Raw genomic sequence first — 14,187 nt, forward strand, 5'->3', positions numbered from 1 at the left:
ATGTCAGTAGCAAGGCTCAGTCTTTCAGCATCCTCACTGATACTTCATTCATCTAGCTTGCATTTGTTTGGAAAAAGGAAGAAGACACAAAAAACAGTGTTAATTTGGCTGTGGGAACCACAGTTGATGGGACTCGTTATCTGAATATGACCACAAGGCATTGGCAAATTCACCATAAAGACCATGGCACCACAACTGACACAACTAGATTTACTCTCCTGATCATTATTAAACTGACAGCATGACATTGTCATTACTGCTTAGGGGGTTTGAAGATAGTCTCTCCTATGAAGTAAAAGAGCAAACAGGCAAGTATTCAGAGCTTTTGGCCATGGGATCCTGTGTGCCCTTAGAAGAAAGATAAAACAGCTGTGGGGACCTACCTTCAGAAAGGAAAACATGAACATGTAATGAAAATTTATAGCCAGCTGATGATGTCTCCAGTGTATCAGTGTATCAGTAACCTGTTAAGAGAGCATCAATCCTGATACAAAACAACACACACACACACACACACAAAAAAAAAAAAAAAAAAAAAAAAAAAAAAAAAAGAAAAAAGCCACTGGGGTGCATCACCTGACTGCATTTGCCTTTATCAGTCAGTAACTTATTCTTTTAACAAGAGCAGTTACATTATTGCTACTGTTGCGGACAGCCATTATCTCAAAGACAGCTTCTGGCATATCTGAAAGCACCTCAGCCTACCGATCTGGAGACACATTCCTTCAGTGATTTAGTTTTGCAGGATCCAAGGAATGCTCTAGCACGTAGCTGTCTTGGAAGGCACCTCAGTGCATTTAATGTAAGTCAGCAGTGCTAGTAGAGCCACATCCCAAATTTGTAATACTTGAAACAAAGGGAACAACATTGTTATCTTTTTAGCAAAAAATAAGGAAATGATACATACAGAAGTTAATTTATCTGATAGATTAAAGAGGGAAAGCCAGTACTAGATCCCACACCTTCAAGCAACACTGCCTGGCAATGTTTTGAAGTTATAAATTGAAGTTACAGAAAAGTTTTACTTAAGAACTGACTTATAGTCCTAGGTGAATTTAAAAGGTTTCACTCCTTTATATGGATCAAACCTAGTTGCACTAAATGTACCCCTATTAAGAATTTTGCTTACAAGCAATATCTGCTGTATCACTTTCATCATGCTCCAGCAACTCAAATCAGACTGAGCACTAATTTTACCATAAAATCCCATGCAAAACAAGTTTAAGGGATGCAGTGTTAAATATTTGATGTTTAAATTAAACCTTCACAATTCTTATCCCACCTTATTGCTTTCTGTTAGTAATATGGCTGTGATATTGCAACAGAAGCACCCTGTTTTGTACTTATATACTTCATTCACTTCTGCAAGATAGAGTAAGAGTTACTGTACTGTAACTATAATCTCTGTATCAATACCTAGAATAAATCCTTTTTACTTCAGCAATTCGGGAGATCCAGTAAGGTTGCCACACGACGTTCTGCTCAATACAATGCCCTGTAGCTTAAAGGAGCCATACTATACATCATTATGACAAATATAACCAATACTGTTTCTTGAAAAATATTGGTTTGCTTTGATAACTGACATGCATTATAACTAGGTTAAGTACCTCTTTCCATGGTGAGGATGACTACTTACAAAGCAGTTCAAATTTGTGCAAATTTATCTGTTCGAGATAATTTTTTTTTATTTTGTTTTGGTTTGGTTTTTGTTTGTTTGTTTGTTTGTTTGTTTTGTTTAGTTTTTGTTTTTGTTATTCTTTTTGCTAATACAGTCCTAAGATATACTCAAATGGATATTTTCAGTTTGTGGGTCATTTTGAGAATGTGTTCCCTTTGTTGTGCATGAGAATTGATGAAGGTGCAAGGTATTACCTCTGATTCCTGATGGGCATTCCAGCACAGCTTATAGAACAGCTTTAAATTATGTGAGCAGTGTCCATTCTTCACAGGACAATTTTCAGCAATCTCCTGCCACAGATTTCTCAAGAGCTATTGAAAATCTCCTATTAGTTAGGAATACATTTTCTCTTAATCTCAGCTTGTACTGTGATTATAGCTTTGAGTAAGCATACATGAAATCACTGTTAGGCTTGAGCTCATTTTCCTTTTTGACCAGTTGGTATGCATTATTTTTGTGCATAACTTCATATTATTTTACACAGCATGTTCTTTCTGTACTTAGTAAATGTACAGAAAGAACCAATATGGTGTATTCCTGCCTTCTGGAGCTCACTCTTGGGAATTCTTTGACAGTTTTCACAAAAACAAGGGCTGAGTGACAGAGGTGATTTATCCGAAGATGCTGCTACTTTGCTGAGGACCATAAGGAGGAAAAACAACATAAGCGAATCAAGATAGAAGATTTGATTTAATTTTTGTTGTACATACAGTGCATTTGAAATGATATTTTCCTTTGAAGATTGTTTCTATACTGCCACAGTCTCAGAACTGACAATGAGGTATAATTGATTTACAAGAGCAATGCCAGGTTTGGCATTTCAAAGTGAAAATTTTTGTGTTAAGTAACAGTAACTGTAATAGCCCCTTATCTGTCTTACCATTCTGTATAGAACACAAAATCTATCCAGATACAAATGTTCTGTTCCTATTATCTAGTCTCTGTATGCTAGGTCTTGTTTCCTTGCCCTTTGTAGTTGCCTGTTTTTAATATCACAGGCAGTTTTATGCAGATTTGTCTGGCTATATTTCAGGCGAGGCTGCACGACAAGGTGTACTGGAGCATATAATCGCCACAGTATTTGCTGGTTCCTTAGTTCACAGATGATCATGCAGAAGTCGATATGTCCATTAAGAAAAGTATCTATGAGAAAAAAAAGAAAAAAGGAAAAAAGGAAAAAAGGAAAAAAAAAAAAGAAAAAGAAAAAAGAAAAAAAAATCTATTTCTTTATATAAATTACACCTATAATGGTCATTGATTTCCATTGTCTTAATTTCCAGGCAGATTCTGTACACTTTGATCAATGCTTTGTGATCCTGCTTATCTTGTATAAAACTTTCAAAATAACCCCTTTTTTTCAGTAGTCAAAGGAAGGTTCTAGTAGTTCTAGTAAGAAAGAAAAAGAAGTCTTTCTTAGATGATGGGTTTATCTTGTCACTGGATGAACAAAAGGGAAAAATATTTCTGGTCTTTAAAAAAAGATTAAGTTTATCATTTAAGTTATTTGTAGCTACTGGATAAAACTACACAATCCAATGAATTAGTTTTGAGCCCAGTTACTCTACCAGCTTTGTAAAGAACCAATATGAAATTTGAAAAATAATACTAAATTTCCCTTCTTTTTTAGAAACTTTCTGCCAGAGTGAAAAAGATAAGCTCAGGTATACGTAAGACCTAAAAGACAAATAGTTTTATTTAGTTTATCAGTTTATGCACATGACGCAGAAGAATGAATTAAGTAACAGCGATATTCCATTATGACTAAGGTCAAATAGTCAGGACAGTGGCAGAATAAGGAACAGAACTCTTTTCCCTTTGGCAGTTGCTACACGTATATGGGATGGAGATTAGAAAGTAATTAAGAGAAATATACTGACTGTGTATTGCTAATGGATTACAGGGTTTTAGCTTTCTTTTCCGTGTTCAGGAAGAGCATAGAGGACTGATACACATTTGCTGGTAGGTGCATGAAATAGCTCAGTTGTGATGCATTGATCTGTATACCACAGGTCGCAATTGTTTGCAATTACACATTTTACTTTAAAAGCATGGCTCATCATACTTTGGCATACTGAGACACACATTTGCTATTTGCTAGAAGCAACTGTGCTCTCTTCTGTACACAATATATATGCAAATAAGCAACTTTTTTTTTTTTTTTTTTTCATGGAAAAACATTACACAGCTCTTTAACAAGCCTATTGCTCACCTTGCCTTATTCTTGACTAATATTTTATGATCTCACAAATAAAACCCAGCTTTTAACATGACAGCTATACCTAAGCTGAAACTTTCTCAAGTGGAAGACCAAGTTTTCATAAAGTGCCCATAATATTCTTATATGTTAAAATACTAATACTACTACTACTACTACTACTAATAATAATAATAATAATAATAATAATAATAATGTGACACTGCTGACAGTGTTTTGAAGTGGCTGTTGTGTGTACTCATAAAAATATTTGGTTATTTTTTTTACATAGTTGAGTACACATAATTTGGCAGTATTTCACAGTCATATGCTAGACTGTATATGACTTTGATGATGCTTATGACAACTGCTAACAGCTGTTATTTGACATATATGCTTTTGTTTTCAAGCAGAGCATTATGCATTACCATGTTTCTCATAGTTTTCCACTTAAAAATTTTGTCATAAGGGATTCCAGGCTACATTATGACTTTTCATACAATTGATATCACTCGTTTGCTTTAAGTCTCTTGGAAGACTCATCACATCAATAAAGAATTTTGATGGGAGTGAGGAAGAAGGAGAAGGATGAAAAGTTCCCCTCCACTCTTACTAGTTTCCTGCCAAGTAAAGCTGAAAAAACAGTTTTAAACAAAGAAAGAAATAAACACTAAAATAGTATGACAGAGATAGTTTTTTCATCCTGTTATTCTTCCTCTCCATTTTTTCTTCCAGTCAAATGAAGAATGAAAATATAGAGTATAAATCCAAAATTTAACAATAAAAATTATGACGCTCCTCGGCATTATCTTTACCTTTGCTGTTCGTTTCTTTGTTTCTCTTCTTTTTCTTTTTTCTTTATTCTCTTGTATCCTCTTTATTAATTCCTTTTTGTTCTTCTTTGACATTTTGTTTCTTGTTTTGCACGGTTTTTCCTTTTATCTTCTTTTTTCTTTGACTTTTCAATCTCTTTCCTTTTGTCGTTTGTATATCTTCTGCTCGCTATTTTCTTTTTCACTCACTTTTTCTCTTTTATTCCTTGACTTTTCCAATCTTTTTCTGGACACTTTTTCTTTTTCTTTTCCTTTTCCTTTTCCTTTTCCTTTTTCAATTAGAAATTGAAAAGAATTATTGTACATTCTTAAAATATAATTTTGGAATTAAGTGTTCATATCAAATAGTTTAAATCAAAAAGTGTAAAATTTCTTAAACAACTTTTCTACATGGAAAACTTCACTGTGTATTAAGAATTTGAATGTAAGCCTCTAGTCTGGATGTAGGTGAGTATCTAGGTCTGCAGGAGAATTCATTAATGAGTGGAAGATGCTGCTTGTTGTGCACATGTAACAGTAAGTGCATCTGACTGCTTGCAGGAAAATGTAAAACCATTGCCTTCATATTTGCAATTGTACAGCCTTGTAGCTCCAGCTGCAGTGCAGTTAAGATCAGATACTGGGTGACATAGTTTAACCATGAGCACATCAGAGGGAAATGCGTTTAAGAAAGAAATGAGTCTGCTTACCTGCAGAAGACTGCAAAAGGAAAAAAATAATAAACTACAAATAATTGTACAGGTAACAGTTCATGTTTTCATTACATGAAAGGCACAGCATTGAAGGAGATACAATATCCTGCATGAAAAACGACAGTATCATCCAATATAATACAAATGTGACATCACCTTGGTCTCAACAGAGCAGATCACCAACAATTATAGGATACAGCAGTTTTCTGAAGATTTTTAATTAAAATGAATTAATCTTGTTATTTAAAGAATGCTGATGTCGAAGGCCTTGGAATCATAGAATCTATGTTGTCAACCACCATAGGCTGCTCAGGAGCCCACTGAACCTGGCTTTGAATGCCGCTAGGGATGGGGTATCCATAGCCTTTCTGGGTGCCCTGTGCCAGTGCCTCGCCACCTTCTGAGTAAAAAATTTCTTCCTATTATCTAACCTAAATCTACTCTCTATTAGTTTAGACACATTTCTACTTGTCCTATCACTATTTGACTGTGTAGAAAGTCAGTCACCCTCTTGCTTATAAATTCTCTTCAAGGGCCCTCCTCTGGACCTGTTCCAACAGCTCCACATCTTTCCTGTTCTGGGGGCCCCAGGCCTGGACCTGGACACAGTGCTCCAGATGGGGTTCATGAGGGCAGAGAAGAGGGACTATACCCTTGCTGGCCACCTCTCTTTTGATTCAACCCAGGATACGGTTGGCCTTCCAGGCTGCAGGAGCACACTGCTGGCTCATGTCCAGTGCTTCGTCCATCAGGGTCCCCAAGTGCTTCTCCACAGGATAGTTCTCAATGAATTCTGCTCCCAGACTCTACTCATATCTGGTATTTCTTCAACCCAAGTGAAACACTGCCCTAGGCCTTGTTAAACCTCATTAGGTTTTCATGTGCCTACTTTTCAAGCTCTCCTTTGCTACCCTAGACTTCAGAGCATCTCAGAAACACCACAGAGGAATAAGCAGAGACATTAGTCAGACTTCAGATTTGCTCTGTTTCCTCCCCAAATGTCATTAATGACCATCATAATTCAAATGCACATATCTGTATTTTACTTAAGACAAGAAAAACTGTACTGGACTTTTAAAATTTGCTGTTAGAAGGGGACATAATCCCGAGTAGATAATTTTTTTACATTAGTAGATAAAATATTCACATTATTGAAAATGATTATTGTTATGTTTGAAAAGTGAAGGACTGATTTAGGGATTACAGTAGCAGTGATAAAGTTTCAGAACTGCCTCTTTTGCCAGCATTTGATGGTATAAAATTTTCTGTTTCTCACTATATCATGAAATACGGCAAATTTCTACTCAGAAAAAAAATAAAAAAAAAAAAAAAAAAAAGAAAGAAAAAAAAAAAGGTTAAACTACATGCAAAGGTTGATCAGTGTTTAGGAACTAATTTTCTTGCCTATTTATTGATTGTAATGCTTTGTATCAAACAAGTGCAGATAGTACATGTAGTGTCTGAGTGCTTTAGAGTAGAAAGGTCCAACTTTTATAGCATAGATTTTCATTTCATGGACACAGAACAGTCTACAGACTGGTTTGGGTCAATTTATACTACTTTTGCACATGGATGCAGTGGGCAGGCAGTCATTATTCTTAATCTAATGATTTATGGGGTTTGAGAAGAATATATAAGTAACATCAATAGCTAAAAAAGACATAAAAAGGAAAGTAAAATATCAAGAAAAATAAATTTAACTGGAAGATGCTGTGGTATTTGTGAACATTTAGGATCTCCATTTGATCTTTCAATAAATGTCTCATTCTTTTAATCAAAACCTATTTATCTTTAGAGTTGGATGTCTGTAGAGAGTACTTAAAATTATGTTTTATGACCAGCAAGAGATTTCTTAGTACTGTTTCAGAAAGTTAATGGTGCTGACAGAAGAAAAAATAAAATAAAATAAATAAATAAATAAATAAATAAATAAATAAAGGACACAGATGCATGGAGTAAGAGCTCTGAGAGCTGGTTGTTCAACAGAATTTGTTTGTTTCAGAGACCAGTGTGAATCAAAAAGCTATTTAAGTCAACCAGGATTTTTCCAGTGACTCAATGGGAATTAAGACAGGCTATGTGAATCCAAGCAAGAAGATATGTATGTTTTGATGTGTGCTGCAGACTCCTACTGAAACATTCAGAAATCTCTATCACTGAAGTAAAACAAAAAATCAGCCATGTTTAATGTCAGTTTTGCATCATCATTTGCAAAAGCCTGATTAATTGGTTTTCAGGACTGAGCAATGGAAAGAATCCCTGTCATCTCAAAAATGAAGTAGATTGGAATCTTTCTAACATCCTTGGTTTCTACTGTACTGCTGTTCATACAAAACAATATATTTAAGTATCAGTACTGTGACTGTAGTTTGTTTATTTCTAAATGGAAGATATTAAATTTCATCACTTGTGAAGTGCCCAAATGTGGCAGTAATGGTTAGGTTCAGTCATCACACCTGTGGTGAGCCATGTCATAAGTACTGTGCTACTACTAGATCCTTGTGCCACATGTGACCAAGACTGGTGCAGTGCTGTCTGGCAGTGGCATGGAAGCCATGAGGGTGCTGGGCCATGAGGAGGCTGCCGTCAGGGAAAGCTGTCCTCAGGACACTTTGGGCCACTCCTAAACTGTGTCAGAAATGATTGTGGGAAATGATATTGATACAAAGAGTTATCTAAGACGTTTGTGGAGTGAGCCATTTCAACCATGTGCAAACCATGCAACTCGATCAGGCAAATATGAGGTAACACCTCATAAAAAAAAAAAAAAAAAAAAAAAAAAGCAGTTTAGTCTGATTCCCGCCACTATAAAGAAAACAACTGTCCTTAAAAGAGAGAATGATTCCAGTTACGGTCGTGCTGGCTGGGTGCAGCCAGGAGGTATGGGCTGTGGAGACCAGACTGGCTCATGGTGTGCTCTCAACTCTGCCGCTTGGCGAACTGCCCTCAGGGGCACCCAGCATTAAGGCAGGGCTCCACTGGCCGCTGCCACTCTCAGGATGACTCATAGACAGACTTTTGTCAAGCATGTAATCTGTACTACAAAGTTCATACAGAATTCTTCAAGGCAATGTATACAACTCTGTGTTACATCAACCTTCTGTCTATATATTCTGTGTGAACTTAATCTTTTTTTGTATATCTTCAGGTTAATTCTTTGCTGTACTCTGCATCTGTGTGAGCAATTAATTTTCCTCTGGTTGCCTAATTGCTTGGTTCTTTATTTTGCATTATCCAGCACTGTGAATTTAATTATTCCTGGTCTTGAAGTAATTTCTGATTTATCCTGTTAGCTTTGCTCCAGGGTGGTCCCTTATGAGCTTAGAAGTGCAAGGATTCAACTGTCTCAATAGTATTGTTTAATGTAAAGCCATATCAAGCAATACAGTAGCATGGGCTGTGCTTGGCTATAGAATATGGTTGCATATTCTAAGGATAATTTTGACTCAAGCATTTCTGTTGCTGTTAAGAGTGAGTTGGTTTTACTTCTTCTATTAGACTGAGTTCAGAGGATATATATTTATATATATATAGTAAATATAAACTTATATTTTTGTTTTAAGAGCAAAATAAAATATGCAAATGAAGTTGCTACTCAGTATTCATTCCAGGAAAAAATGAGGCAGTGAACCAGACTGAATAGTAAAGGGGCAAGCATGTATTGTATGTGTTTGGAGGCTAGAGGTTCATTCCCTTAAGACAATATGAATTCTCTTGCTTTTCAGTGAGTCAACATAGCAATTGTGCGCTGCCCTCAGGGCCTGCAATGGTCTGCTTGGTGAGGCAGAAATAATTTTTTTCATTCATGTTATTCTTAGGAGCACTCTTTGTTATGTTCTCAAAGGGACTCATCTTTGGGCTACAGTTTTTGTCACTGGGAATAGGACTACGTATTCAGGATGAGTACAGTTTTGACGAATACAAGAAATAGCAAGCTTGTTCTAAAAACAATAGAATATATGAAAAGGACCAAGTCTTATCTAACATTCTTCCTCTCCCTTTCTTTGGACCAGAGTGGAGCTTTAAGAATTCTTCAAAACCACAAAAGCCAACAGTATGAAAGAACAAGTATTTTCTATAGAAGTAAGATTCCCAGAGCTGGGCCTATAAAATAACTAGTGGCCATTGGCCAGTGGAACAAATATAAAGAATCTCACAATTAAATCATAAAATAGGCTAGTCCTCATTCCTGTGAGAAATGGGGTCATCATAAGCACAGGTTTGCTAGCTTGATGTGGCTGTGCCTGGGATTTCAGGTTCCAACTCCGACTATCACTTTGCTGTCCCGTTGTTTGTGATTGCCTAAGCAGCCTGCAAGTCTTTGTTTCATGAAGCATGAAACTCCATTTGTAAGCCTTAAAGTCCAAAGGGAAAAAGTGAGAGATAACTTAAAATGCTGTGTGTAGTCTAGTGGAAAAAAGCACCTATGCAGCAATTTTTTAATGAAATTATTTTTGATTAGACCAGGACTATGCAGTGCATGCCATGCACTTTTCTATTAAGACAGCATAACCACTTTTAAAAGGTTTGAAAGTTAATATCCTCAGTTGGGCATGACTAAAGGTTTTAGTGTTTTTTTGTTGTTGCTGCTACTGTAGTTATTTTAAATGCTTGCACAGAAAGAAGGCCATAGGTTTGAAGGTAAAATAATTCATTTTGCTCTTGAAAACAATTTGTTTTCTTCTTTCTTGGAATTCCCTCATTTAACTGTTTGAAATTCCACATAGATGAAAGGAATCTGCCTTGTCATTGTTCTCTGGGAGACATTACAGAACAACAGAAGGAAAATGAAAAATGAGGGGAGTAAGCATTTCTCATTTCTCCTAAAACTAGGTTTTTCCAAGTTTTAGTTATCCAAGAGGATGACTTCCTTTTCAGGCCTAAGCACATCCAGTTTTAGCCATTTTAATAGTTGCATTCCCCAAGTCATTTGTCCATGTAATTTTTATTTCTTCTTCGCAATTGCATATATACAAGGATCTTTCAAACTAAAGTTCAGCACTGATTTCCAGATTACCATTTAGACAAATTAGTTTGTTGTTGGTGTGGTTGCCTAGAGTTTTGTCTTTATGGTTATTAAACAAGGGCTTTGACTGGTACACAGAAAACTGCAGGGCTGCATGGATTGTTGGTACTCTGCTCTTCAAGATGAGTTTTCAACTCAATAAAGGGAGTCAGTAGGAGATTTTTAGGTCTCGATCTCTCACGATTCAGGAGTTTTCATCTTCACATCTTGTGGTAGTAGAGGTCTTAATTTAGAGATTAGCTTCTTAACACAGTTACTGCTCAGTTCCACCATGTTCCCTGCCTACACCTGGTGCATTCTGTGCGTTCAGAAAACTGACAAAGAATTTCATGAGATTGGTGGGAGGCTTTAAGGGTTTGTGGAAAGCAGTGTCCATCTCCACATGTGTCTAGGGCATATCCCATTCAATTTTTTCTGTGCGTATTCCTAGGCTGTACTGTAGAATTTTTTTATGTATGTCCTATGACAAAGAATACTAAGGAAAGGTTTCTGACACATATGCCCCTTTTTAATTATATTTCAAGGTTATATGTTAATGTTACACACAAAGTTTAATTATGCCACTTTGAATACCACTTAATTATTTGTATTTCTTTTCCTGTCCATCCATCTTGGTTAAATAAGAAATCACACACCTTAAGGGAATTTCTGTGTTCTTTTTTTCACTTTTCCAAAAATAAAACTTTATTTATTTAATTGGAAAAACAACAACAAAAAAAAAAATATTTAGCAACAAGAAGAAACAAACAAACAAAAAAAAGCTGAAATGTGAAGCCACACAAACAGATCTTCTGCTATACATTACGCCTTTCTGAACATCCAGTTCATCTCTGCAGATTCTCAAATTACAGAAATACGCTTTCAATATAGTGTTTCTCTAGCTTTAAGTTTCAAACTTAAAGCTAATAGCTGCAGAGCAAAGAAACATATTATCAAGATACATGAACAAAGGATGATAAATACATAGTCATCTCAATTTACAGTTTATGAAAATGCCACAGATTTATTAATTCAGAGATTTTTTTATATATTTATTCTGGATCATGTCAAATTTTATCTCACCCTCCTCAGTATACTATTTCTCATATTCTTCTTTTTATTATTATTTAAAACTTTCACATAATGGAATCACAGAATCACAGAATGGCCTGAGTTGGAAGGGACCACAAGGATCATAAATCTCCAACCCTCCTACCACAGTCAGGGCCACCAGCCTCCACATTTAGTACTAGACCAGGCTGGCCTTGAACAGCTCCAGGAATGGAGCATCCACAGCCTCTCTGGGAAGCCTGTTCCAGCATCTCATCACTCTCATGGTAAAGAAATTCCCCCTGACATCCAACCTAAATCTTCCCTCCTTCAACTTAAAACCATTTCTGCTTCTCCTGTTACCTACCCTTTCAAAGAGTTGACTTATAAACTGAGTTTATAAGTACTGATAAGTACTCCTTGAAGTACTTAAAGGCTGCAATGAGGTCACCCTGCAGCCTTCCTTTCTGCAGGCTGAACAATCCTAGCTCCCTCAGCCTGTCTTCGTAGGGGAGGTGCTCCAGCCCCCTGATCATCTTCATGTCTCTTATCTGGACCCTCTACAGTATTCTTTCTCTTTCTTGTACTGGGGGCTCCAGACCTAGACACAATATTCTTTAATGGTGAATCAATCAATCAAAGTATATGGGAATAGTTGTCACATAGTTTCATTTAAGAAAGAGAGAGAGAAAAAAAATAGCTATGTGGTTATTGCTGAATCTCAATTAACTCAAATATGTCAAAATCCATGTTGCTTTGTTCTGAAAATATGTGTGCAATTTTACTGAGATGGTGTACATATACAACTCAATTTTTTTGAAAGTGATTAAGTTAAAAACAGAATTTTTTTATGAGTTCTGAGTAAAAATGGAATCTATTCGTGTTAGTTCTGGAAACGTGCAGTCGAAAAAAGGAACATAAACTTCATTCTGTTACTGGAATCAAGGTTGAAATCAATGTGCTTTTTGGGGGGGCTTAACAGAGAGAAGACAAAAAAAAAAAAAAAAGAATTACATATTTTAAAATAAAAATATATGCAGGAACAAACAGTGGTAAAGAGTAAAAACATGCCTTTATAATCGTATGGTGGGTGTGATTAAACACCACCACTCCAGCTTATGTGTACACTGTAATTTTGTGTTCAGAAATGCCTCTTGGAGACAGATTGTACAAATTATTATAGATGTCTTAGTTTAGTTTGTTTCCACTGACACATTTTACCAAAATGGGAAGATGAGAGGCATGCAGTTGCAAGTGCATTCTGACGTCACTAGCCTTGGTATTTTTTATCTATTTATCTATTATTTACCTTCATTTCATTGTTTGGAATGAAAATTTAAAACTACAAAAACTGGTCCATTTTGGTGTGAACGATGGCAGCAGAGGGGCAGTCTGACAGAATGGCATCTGACATGGGACTTTGTATGAAGCAAAAGTGTGTCACTAAACTGTTGTATTGGGAAAAATAATTCATTTAGTGTGTTTTTTATAAAAGCTGACTATATTAAAATATATTTTTATTTCAGATAGAGAAGAAAATTATAACTGTGTAAAAATATAAGGGAACAACTTTTAGAAGCATCTGAAATTCTAGATTTCAATTGATCTACTTATAAATGTGTCTAACGGTGCATTCAGAAGACCAGTAGAAGAAGCTGTTTTTAAAGCAATGCTCTCTAAAGCTGAATCTGTCTATGAAGTCATCAAACATAAGGTATCAGTGCTGGGTATTTTGTTGGCTTCTAAAAGATTTTCTTGTTCGACTCAGATTTTCACTTCTGGGTTGTATCACATATAAGCAGCAAGCATCTTTCTGGCATGTTGGCTTCCATAGAATCATGTTGAAACTGTCTCAGTTAAATATTAGCTCAGAATTTAATAGAAATAAAATTTTTCTAAACGTTCAGTACTGTTTCAGTGAGAACATGCCAAAATTTTTAATGTTAAGGATTTTATTCTGCTTAAAATGTAAATATCATTCACGCCAGTAAAAGTCGTGGTCAAACTCACCTCACTGTTTTCTGGAAATTCTCATTGTTAACAGTCTTTATATACCCAATATGGCAAGAAATAGCAGAAAATAGCAGCATATCTACATTTTCTGGTATGAACTTATTTTTGCTGTAAATGTAATTTTATCCCTGTAAAAATATCAAATAATTTGCTGAAATAATTTCTGTACAAAATGAAGATGATAATTTTTTTCAGTGAATGCTTATTAATTGGCATTAGTAGAAACTGTGTGCGCACAAGGAATAGTGAATAAATCCCTAAGTAGTAATGACTGCATAGCTTAAATAATAAACAGTTTAAAATGAAAAATGGTGGGACATTAGTGCTACATACAATGATCATTAAAGACTGTGGAGAAGAAGAAATCCGTGTATTTTCCTTTCTCATGTTTAGTAAGGCAGTCAAATAATATGAAGAAATTAAGACATTGATTTTCCTTTCAAATGGAGCAGTATTCAAGAAACAGTAGTATGTTGCTTTTTTTTTTTTTAATCAAAGAAGTGTATTTTCAATAATTTACAGTAAACTTTGAATATCAGCAGAAATCTGCTCAGCAGCAGCAAAAGAAAGACTCAGATGGCACAAAGCTGTTCCTTCTGCAGTCTATTCATCAGGAACATTTTTTTCTTCATGAAACAGTTGCTTTGCTGATTGAGAATTCAGTAGTACTGTGGGAGACCTCACTTCCTTGCTTTTCTATCCACAAAAAAAAAAAAAAG

The sequence above is a fragment of the Coturnix japonica genome, chromosome 2 (assembly GCF_001577835.2).
Source record: "Coturnix japonica isolate 7356 chromosome 2, Coturnix japonica 2.1, whole genome shotgun sequence".
Lineage (NCBI taxonomy): Eukaryota > Metazoa > Chordata > Aves > Galliformes > Phasianidae > Coturnix > Coturnix japonica.